The sequence below is a fragment of the Oryctolagus cuniculus genome, chromosome 14 (assembly GCF_051225735.1).
Source record: "Oryctolagus cuniculus isolate XC-2025 breed Fujian yellow rabbit chromosome 14, ASM5122573v1, whole genome shotgun sequence".
Lineage (NCBI taxonomy): Eukaryota > Metazoa > Chordata > Mammalia > Lagomorpha > Leporidae > Oryctolagus > Oryctolagus cuniculus.
Genome location: NC_142880.1, coordinates 78,709,481 through 78,717,425, shown reverse-complemented (window position 1 = coordinate 78,717,425; position 7,945 = coordinate 78,709,481).

Below are 7,945 nucleotides of genomic sequence, written 5' to 3'. Positions count from 1 at the left end.
GCTGGCCTGGAAGAGGGGCAACCGGGACAGAATCCAGCTCCCCGACCGGGACTAGAACCCGGTGTGCTGGCGCCGCTAGGCGGAGGATTAGCCTAGTGAGCTGCGGCGCCGGCCTCTCTGGAAGGATTTGACTTGGATCTTTTGGTTGTCAACCCTCAGAACAGGGAATCTGGGTAGTCAGTGGTGACTTCCTCTCATCTGTGATCTCAGCCTCCAATCCAGCACTATCTACACAGCACTGACCAGAGTATGGGCCATGAAGATGTTAATGGATAATTTCCACAGTCAGGTGTAACAGTCCCATACATTAGCATGCAAATGATTGACTTTAATATGACTAATAACTGGAGTTGGATATGGGGTGAGAAGATTGCTCACAGACCACCCCGAAAATTTGTATCAGAGTTTATAGTGGTACACACTGAATAATTATTTTTTTTTTTTTTTTCTGTACAGGTCTGAGGGAAGGAGAATATTCAAGGATTTACTTTCTAGTGTGTAGAGTAGTCAAGTGACTTTTTTTTCACCCTTCTCATTTAATTTTTAAATTTCTTTTTTTCTTGAACTCTAACTTAGTAAGAACATAAAAGTAAGAAAATAGCAATGTAAATAAGGCATTCATTTTTCTCTTAGCAGCTTTGTAGAAAATTTTGGTGGAAAATAGCAGAGCTAATAAGTAAACTTACTTATATTACTTGAGAGTTTTCTTTTTCTATTTATTAATGTATCAATTCCACCTAGATATCTGCAGAATACAAATGTGGTTTTACAAAAATATACATATATGAGACAAATATATTGATGATGTTAATTAGAAAGAAGGTGTGGAATTGTTTAATCTTGTGTGTGAATTTAAAAAAAAAACTAGATAGAGTGGCAAGGCAATCGTGTTTGGAAACAGAGTACAAAGTCTGTGTGCCAATAACTACCTTGTGCAAGTACATGGGACATGTCACTGCATGTTTTATCTGGCAGGTCGGCCCATGTGCATGGAATGCCAGAGGATAGGGAATTGCACCCTCAAGAATAACCCTTAGCCAATGAAAGAAAGAAATAGGAGGAAAAACGATGCAACTGTGTTCCAGTTTCTCACTCCAGTCATCTCTTGCAGTGAGTAACAATTTAATCATGGGTAAGTGAAGACACCTAAATATCTTATGCCCTGATTTATTTATAATAAAGTAGAATTTCAAATCCAGAGTTATATGACTATGTTGCTATGAAAGCATGGAATAAAATTAATGAAATTTTCTACAATAGATGTATGAGAATGTGAAATAATGTTATTGTAGCATCACAGTAGGAAGTGATGAATCCTATTTAGAAGGAATAAACAGAACATTTATCTGTATTTATCATCCCATGCTATTCTAAATGCTCATCAGCCTTTCTTTGTGATTAAAATTTATCCAAATCAAAATGCAATGAATGGACCCTGGAGTTTTACTCCTAACTCTTCCATTAATTCATTGAGTATGTTTTTCAACTTAAAAATGTAACTGCTCTTGTCTCAAGTTCATGGGTCCATGCCACCCATGTGGGAGACCTGAATTGAGTTCCAGACTCCTGGCTTCAGCCTGGCCCATTATGTATCCCTTTTCTATCTGTCTTAGCCAGAGACCTTAGGTTCTCATCCAGTTCTTTCTGCCTCTAAAACATGCTTTCTTCTTGTTGATACTGGTGATAACTTTGCATAAAGTGGAGGAAAATCACCCTCATTCTTCCTTCCTCTAATGACCATTGATGACATGCAGTGTGATAAGAGAATTGTCTGTCATCTATCCTCACTCCTACAAGTACAAATGTGTATTTTCTTGGCTCTACTAGAATATTCAAAAATAAAATCGACCTCATTAGGAAACAAACCTACAGAGTTATCACTTTCTATCACATTGCATTGGTGGTTTAACCTGTGTATTTTTCCAAGAACACTCATTAAATAGCACATGTTAAGCATGACTTAAACAGGTCTCTAGGAAACCAAACAGCTGACCTGAACTGGAAGACCTGCCTGACCATTTTGGCATGTGAAGAACAGTCAAGGTATCTGCTCTCAGGCTGGGCCCCCTGTCACCATGAGCCCAGTCTCTGAAGTGATGATGTAGTTCAGGGTTGCTCCCAGTGAACAGTGTTTACTCTTTCCAAAGAAACCAGTAACATCTCAGCTTGTTTGTTCAGAGTGTTCAAATGACACACATTAGTCAGCACAATTTCAATTTTTTAATTTTTATTTCTTATTTATTTGACAGGCAGAATTATAGACAGTGAGTGAGAGAGAGAGAGAGAGAGAGAGAGAGAAAGGTCTTCCTTCCATTGATTCATTCCCCAAATGGCCGCTATGGCCAGTGCTGTGCCGATCCGAAGCCAGGAGCCAGGTGCTTCTTCCTGATCTCCCCAAGCACTTGGGCCATCCTCCACTGCCCTCCCGGGCCACAGCAGAGAGCTGGACTGGAAGAGGAGCAACCAGGACTAGAACCAGCGCCCATATGGGATGCCGGCGCTGCAGGCGGAGGATTAACCAAGTGAGTCAAGGCGCCGGCCCCTCAGCACAATTTCAAATAAAATGGTTGACCAGCTTTGCCTGAGAGGAATTGTTATTACAAATTGGACAGCTCCACATCCTCATAGAAAACCCACCATTTGAATATCTTTGATCTCTTTTTAAATATCCCTCATACTTTTTTTTTCCTCCTAAGGACTCCAGAATGCAGGATCTCCTAAAGAAAAGCTTTTGAATTAGAATTGTATTAAATTGAAGCTGTCAGCATCCCCCAGTTATAAGAATAAAGCTGGAAAACATCTAGTTATGCATCTTACATAATAGGTGCAATGGATTTTTAAAATGAGATTCATTTTATGCACAAAGTGAAATTTTCAGAGTTCCTTAGAAAATAGGTACTGCGTGCTTAAAATTATGTTATGTAATCTTCGGAGCACAGATAAGACATACTGCATTTCCAAAGCATCTTTTCCCAGTAAGTTCCAAACGTGCTAATGATATGAACTTGTTAATTCTTCCTACTCTCCTTTAGTAATTAAGGGACAGATATTATTTTCCTGATTTCATAGACAAGGACCCAGTCCCTACCTCTGTTCAACAGAAAGAGAGAGAAAGGTGTAGCAATGAAGCTTTTGTCACCACACATATTGCTTTCTCTAGGTTTAAGCAGCTGTTTCATTGCTCAGCTTCCCACATAATAATATTTTTTGTCTGTGGAAAGCACACACATTTGTGCACGCACACATACATTAACCCCACACATGTTTACCTGACTATAAAGCAAACATTTTTTGTAAAGTACTGAAACAAAATTGTGCAAAATGAAATGGAGGCTTTTTATTGCTTTGCAGAACGCTGTTGATATTCAGCATTGACCATAGTTTAGGGAAATGAGTACTCTGCTATTTTACTGATGGAAAATATGAATTGTTACAAAACTTTTGGGAGCTTAACTGGAAGTTCCTATTGAAATAAATATATTCATATATTATTACTTTGGGGAATTGGTTCTATAGAAAGAAAACCACCAATATGTAGATACATAAAAATTTTTAATGTAATTAATGTAGTCAATTAATGTAAAGATTTTAATGTTAATTTTAGTATTATTTATAAGGGTCATAAGGATACCAAAAAATTAAGAAAAATGTGGTTTCTCATTAATGAATGAATGGATAATTTTTAATTAATTAATTCTGTGATATATTAGGTAACCCTTAAAAGAATAAATTAGTTTTATAAGAATTACTTAGAGAAATTTCCAAGAAAAGTTCAAATTGAGGGAAATAGTGTGATTCATTATTATTGTTTTTAAAATTCCAAATATATTTTTTAATAGAGAGAGAAAGGAAGGAAGGTAGGAAGAAAGAAAGAATATATAGACAGAGGTAGCTCCCATTCACTGGTTCATTTCCCAAATACCTGTAACAGCTGGGGCCACATCCAGGATCTGGGAATGCAATCTAGGTCTCCCACGTGGATGGCAGGCACCAATTTCATAAGCCATCAGTATTTCCTTCTAGGGGTCTGCATCGGTGGGAAACTGCAATCAGGCAGCAGAGCTAGGAATCAAAGCCATCCAGTGAGTGACTCAGGCATCTTAATTGCTAAACTAAATTCAGTTAGTGGCAAAAAACAATAGCTATATATAAGAAATCTATATCTATATATCTGTATGCATGGAGAAAAGTATAGAAGGATAAATCCCACAGTACTATGTGTGACAAGTTCTACATCTGTCTGTCTTAGTGATGCTGAGTAGAAGAGGAGATGCCAGGGAGATTTCAAATTTGACTCTATATGAAGATGTATTACTTTAGAAATTTGAAATGAATGTTGGGCAAAAAATTTAAGAGAGAATGTGAAAAAAATCCAAACAGAATTGAAACAACATGATGAAGTAGAAGGATGTGTTTTGGGGTCAGCCAGATTGAGTTAATTTACCCCTATTTTGTTATTTGTCATCATTTGATATTGGACACATCACTAACTACCATGATAATCAGTAATACCTACTTCATTGAGTACAAGACATATGGCCTGGCAGGCAGCAAACACAAAACAAAAGTTACCTGTTATTACTAGAGGAAGAATGTGTTCCTGGTAGGAGTAAAAGGAGGCAGGAGATAAGGGGCAGGGTGGAAAATCTATTTTGCTGGGAATCCCCACGTCATATCGTGAAGAATGTGGGACTACAGTCTCAGGATGGAGCCTGCTGAGGTGCAGTCGCACACTCCAGATACTCCTCATCCAGCAGCCCTGGAGTCGCAGGCTGGAGGCTGAGAGAAGGTGATGGAAGTCAATTTTGAAAGTCTTGCTATTAATCTGTCCTGAGAATCATGTGGCAAACTGTTGATCCCTCTGGAAGTCAAGACTTACTTTGAAAAGTTTTGCAGTTTGTGATTTGGAAAACAGGGCCAACTGTGGTGCTTCTAGGGTCGTAATGCAAATCAGGAAGCAAAGGAGAGAAACAGTGGGAGAGGGAGAGAAGAGAGAGGAAGGAAGGAGGGAGAGAAATTCTTTGTCAGGAAATAAAATTATTTAATTGAGCAAACATCTTTGTTAATCATCTGCTGGGTACATTACCACTGCAAGGTATTCATGCTAGCTCTGCTGTGTTCTGCCTTGAGACCTTAGGGTTTTATTCTCAAAAGCTACTATCCTCAAGATAAAACCTGAGGCAAAGGTGAAAACAAAATCCATCAGTTAAAAAAAAATGAGTGACCTCACTGCTGAGCTGGAGGGAACCAAGCTAGTACAAATAACTGATCAAGATAAAGACGACTGGAAAGCAGCATGCCAAGGACTGCGAACAATCATCAGCTAGAAGAGACCAGGAAGAACCCTCCCCGAACGATTTCAGAGAGCATGGGCCTGCCAACACCTGGCCAAATCTCCAGTCTCCAGAACTGTAGAATAAATTTCTGTTTTGCAAGTGGCCCAGTTTGGGGTACTTGGTTAGGGCAGCCCTAAGACACTACAAACACCTTTAGTGGGATTCCAGGGTTCCAAAAAATCCTGGATATGACCTTTCCTTTCAGGCTGAAACCTTGGAATTTGTGATTGCATAGGCTGGTTATTGGTCTAAAAAAATCAGTATTCCTCTATCTTATTATAGACAGGTCATGCATAGCATTATTCTAAAAGCACTGCACAGGAGGAGGTGGAAGAACAGACAGTATCATCTATTTATATTTTTGTGTCTTATCCATGCTAGTCTATAGATCTCTGGCAGAGAATTTTTTTCAGTGCATTAACTTACATATTTATATATTTAAATATTGGAGATCACAAGATAAACTTCAGAAACGATTGAGTAATTCTCCCTTATGGAGTCTGTTGTCCTGAAGTTCTGTGGACCTTCTTGCTGGTGAACCATGGAGGTGTCTTAGCATAAGCAGTTCTATGATTGAATGAGTCTGGCTCATTTTAAGGTTCTTACCACAATTTGCATCTAGCCTTTAGTCTTTATTTCAGTACACACTCACAATGCATTCTGTAAAGTGACTTTATGGAGACTTTGTTTTCTCTCAGTAAATTTTGAAAAATACTGAACTCTGCTCTATTTTCTCATCTTGATGGCATTATGATCTTTTCTTGAACTTGAACCTGACAGTAGCATAAATATTCTGCTTTCTTTGCTGGCTATGTGATTATTTTCCCTCTCTAGATGCATTTAGATTCTGCTCCTCAGCAGATACTGCATTGTGTACCACCATGACAGTTACTGTGCAACACCATTAAGCACTAGGCATTCTTAGCTCAATTCACATCTGTTATATCTATAGCTAAAGGCAGCTATGCTTTAGATAACTATCTTACCCTTTTCCACTGTAACAAATACATCAAATAATTGTTTATTTGCATTAAATGATCAGATATTTGACTCAATCTTTTACTACACATAGAAGCTGTTGTTTCTGCATAATTTGATCATATTCTTAGATATTATCTTTTTACAATTTGTCAACACTTTCATGACATCCCATGTTGGTGCTGGTTCGAGTCCCAGCTGCTCTGCTTCCAATCCAGTTCCCTGCTGTTGCACCTGGGAAAGCATCAGAGGATGGCCCAAGTACTTGGGCCCTTGCACCTGTATGGGAGATGCAGAAGAAGCTCTTGACTCCTGACTTCAGATGGACCCAAATCCGACCATTGCAGCCATTTGGGGAGTGAACCAGCAGATGGTTCTCCTCCACACCCTCCTTGTCTCTCCATCTCTCTTTCTCTAGCTCTGGCCTTTCAAATAAATAAAAATAAATCTTTAAAAAAAAGTCAAGTAAGTGAAGAGACAGATATGTTAACTGTCTTTAGTCACTCTATATTATATACACATATCATACTCCATTGATGTAGTACAATTATGATTTGTTAAAAACAATATAAATTTTAAAATATATAGACCTAATGTGACTTACAGAGCATCAAAACTTAACAAGAAAGTTATATATATATAACAACGTCCTTTTGCACATTTAACTGGGCTCCTCCCCAGACATCATCTCCTTTGCCTCTGGAGGGTATAAAGGTTAGGAGTAATCTTGCTGATGAGGCTTTTTCTTAATTGAGGGCTGAGGCTTTTGCCTTTGCTATAGATTTTGGTTCTTGAGCTTGCACTTTTGTTTTGCTCCAAATAAATCTGTCCATGTTTATGCCTTTACCTTTGAATTTTTTCCCTTGTGGAGGGATGGACCTTCAGTAAGCTGAGCTAGAAGCTCCCCATCCCACAATAGTACCATAATTGTTAGATGATGTCCTTTTGAAATCTATCAACTGGTCACTGTAACTGCTTAGGCTCTAACTTCCCCAGTTGGTAGCTTGTTCACTTAATGAACTTCTCCCTTTAACTTTTCCACACACAAAAAAGAGCTAAGGAATGTCTTCCTAACCCCGCCCTAGCCAAGTATTTGGTGTCTTGGAGATTTTATTGATTGCTTTGTAAAGTTTTTGCATCTATAGTTGTATCTTTCTTAAGGAACAGAGATACTTCTGGGAAATAGTTGGAACCTCAGGAGGTTTTTCAAACTGTGAGACCAAACAGAGAATTTCAGGAGGCTGTTTTAATGCTTCCCAAGGAGCAAGAGAAATTAATGGTAATAATTCATTGTGAGTATTTGCAGTAAGGATGTGGATTGCCTGAAGAGTATTTTGGAACAGTGATAAAACCAACTGAACTGGGGCTGGAGCCATGATGCAGTGGGTTAAAGCCCTGGTCTTCAGGGCCAGCATCCCATATGGGCACTGGTTTGAGTCCTGGCTGCTCCACTTCCGATCCAGCTCTCTGCTATGGCTTGGGAAAGCAGTAGAAGATGGCCCAAGTCCTTGGGCCCCTGCACCTGCGTAGGAAACCCAGAAGAAGTTCCTGGCTCCAGATCAACACAGCTCCATCTGTTGTGGTCATTTGGGGAGTGAACCAGTGGATGGAAGACTTCCCTCCCTCTCTCT